This window comes from Chlorocebus sabaeus, chromosome 8 (assembly GCF_047675955.1).
Source record: "Chlorocebus sabaeus isolate Y175 chromosome 8, mChlSab1.0.hap1, whole genome shotgun sequence".
In the NCBI taxonomy this organism is placed as follows: Eukaryota; Metazoa; Chordata; class Mammalia; order Primates; family Cercopithecidae; genus Chlorocebus; species Chlorocebus sabaeus.
This window is the reverse complement of record NC_132911.1, coordinates 913,953-916,848: the sequence shown is the minus strand read 5'-3', so window position 1 is coordinate 916,848 and position 2,896 is coordinate 913,953. Positions and strand designations below refer to the sequence as shown.

The window sequence follows — 2,896 nt, the reverse complement described above, 5'->3', positions numbered from 1 at the left end:
TGCTTTGTAAGCATTGTCTCCATAATAATCAACCTTACTTCCTTAAAATTGCTGGTCATAACTGATCTTAGGTACACTTCCAAAATATGATATTCCAGTAAAAACCTTGATAATATAACCAAATTTTCCAATTATGTCCTGTTATAAGGTGAACAGATTCTTACTGGACTTTTGCTAATAACTATATCATCATGAAAATAAGAGTATTCAGTAAGAATTTCAAAATTCTGGAGAGATTAGGCAGGGAAAAAAGATAAATGCTTCATTTCTGTTTACAAAAGTATAATCTACTAAATTATTGTAAGTTACAGTTAGATTAAGAGAAAGAGATTTCTTAAATTCAGAAACTAGAACATTAAAGAACCAGCAAAGCTCTAAAAAGCTATAAAATTATAATCAATTTTCATCAGTTCATTCAGTGCCATGTAATCAATTCCAGTCTTGCTGGATCTTGGATTAGCAGTCTCATGACCCCATCAATTTCTCCACCAGGCTTGTGGAGATCTTCACTGAGTCAAGTGTATGGTTTTAAAGTTATTTAAGCAATATCATCAGAAGTCTTTAACCAGAGAACCTGTCATACTCTTTTCCATGAGTCTCAGAGGGAGTCCTGTATTGGAGATGAACATTCTGACCTGTAGCTGATCGCAGGAGCTTTCAGGAAAGCATCAGGGGGACATAATATCTAAATGACAAAGAGTATGAAATGGCTGTGATTATACCACAGTTGACAAGGATATTTGATTTTTTCTGTGGCATACAACATTTATTTATTTAGAAACAGAGTCTCGCTCTGTCACCCAGGCTTGAGTACAGTGGCGTTATCTCGGCTCACTGCAAGCTCCGCCTCCCAGGTTCATGCCATTCTCCTCCCTTAGCCTCCCGAGTAGCTGTGACTACAGGTGCCCACCACCACGCCCAGCTATTTTTTTTTTTTTTTTGTATTTTTAGTAGAGATGGAGTTTCACTGTGTCAGCCAGGATGGTCTTGATCTCCTGACCTTGTGATCCACCCACCTCGGCCTCCCTAAGTGCTGGGATTACAGGCATGAGCCACTGCACCCAGCACATTTAAAATAATAATTGGAATTATGACTCATAACTCTATACTGACACATAGCATGGATAAGGAGGACATTGACAAATTTCCAGGAATTTTATATAATTTCTGAAAACATAACATTTTACCCATACAAATATAACACAGGGAAGGTTAGATATCTCTTTTTATTTGTATCTTTTGTAAGGTTTTCCTTATAAAAAATACATCCTACTTTACTTGTGAAACATGCCCTACTTTTCTTGAATGCTTTCCATAGAGTTGTTTCTAGTTATTCTATTGCTTCTAGTAGTTTTATTTACACATATTGATTATAATTTTAATACTTAGTAATCATTTATTTTCCAGATAAAACTAACAAGTAAATAGTTATAAACTGTCATATATTAGCATTCCATAGTACGTTAGAAAATGTATGAGTATACCATCTCCCAACATCTACAGGGATGTGTTTCCTCATCGTACAATTTCTCATCGTGGTAGACAAAAACATGTTTATTAATGGTCTAAAATATCTTTAGTCTCTCTATAAAAATAAGAAGCGAAAAGTATATAAACTTGATTTATGTTCAATAATTAATGTCTTAGTATTGTATCTTATTTATAAATGGTCTAGATATTTAAAGCAAATCTGTTACTTAGCTTAACTTTAAGGTTAAAAATTACCAAAAAGTATTTTGGAAACTACTATTAAGCAGATTTACAGTAAACAAATTATTTTTGAAATAATGTTTTTTGCTTTTCACAAGATGGCACCGAAAGTGAAGAAGGAAGTTCCTGCCCCTCCTAAAGCCAAAGCCAAAGCCAAAGCCAAAGTTTTAAAGGCCAAGAAGGCAGTGTTGAAAGGTGTCCACAGCAACACACAGAAAAGAAGATCCACATGTCACTCACCTTGAGGTGGCCCAAGACACTGCGACTCCAAAGACAGCCCAAATATCCTCAGCAGATCACCCCCAGGAGAAACAAGCTTGACCACTATGCTATCATCAAGTTTCCGCTGACCACTGAATCGGCCTTGAAGAAGATAGAAGAAAACAACATGCTTGTGTTCATTGTGGATGTTAAAACCAACAAGCACCAGATCAAACAGGCTGTGAAGAAGCTCTGGGACATGGATGTGGCCATAGTCAACATCCTGATTCGACCTGATAAAGAGAAGAAGGCATATGTTCGACTGTCTCCTGATTATGATGTTGGATGCTCCTTTGGATGTTGCAACAAAATTGGGATCATCTAAACCGAGTTCAGCTGGCTAACTCTAAATATATGTGTATCTTTTCACCATAAAAAAGAAATAATGTTTTTCATAAGAATGACAACTTAATTAGAATCAAATTTATAAGCTTTAAGATTTTACATTTCTAGTAAGTATACTATTAGCTTATTTGAGTAGAACTCAAGCAGAATAGGAAATTATGTTTGTTTCATATTCAATAGTGGTAACTTTGAAGACATAGTTGTTTTATTACACCAGAAATATTATATTAACCTTATTTAACTAAGTTTTATCCAAATCGTGTTAACTTAAAAAACATTTGATCAGTTCCTTTATTTCTAGGAGTTTGGTGAATATTTATTTATAAATGCTTATTTTTTTCCAAGCCAAGTTAGAATAGAGCACTTTTAAAGGATTTTATAAATGAATTTTGCAACGCTATCCTGAGTTAAGAAAATATCACATATACATAACACACATTAATAGATATACAAACACAAATAGAGATTTCATAGCTTTCATCCTGAAATTTCAGCCACGAATCAGGCATAAATATTCTGACAGTTAATTTTAGACATCTACTTGACTGGATTAAGAGACACACATAGCTGGTAAAACACA

General features: G+C 34.4%; 1 pseudogene; it reads left to right on the top strand.

Moving 5' to 3' along the window:
• Positions 1 to 1,683: 1,683 nt before the first annotated feature.
• On the top strand, positions 1,684 to 2,296 carry LOC140712152 (large ribosomal subunit protein uL23 pseudogene; annotated as a pseudogene).
• The last annotated feature ends 600 nt before the right edge of the window (positions 2,297 to 2,896 follow it).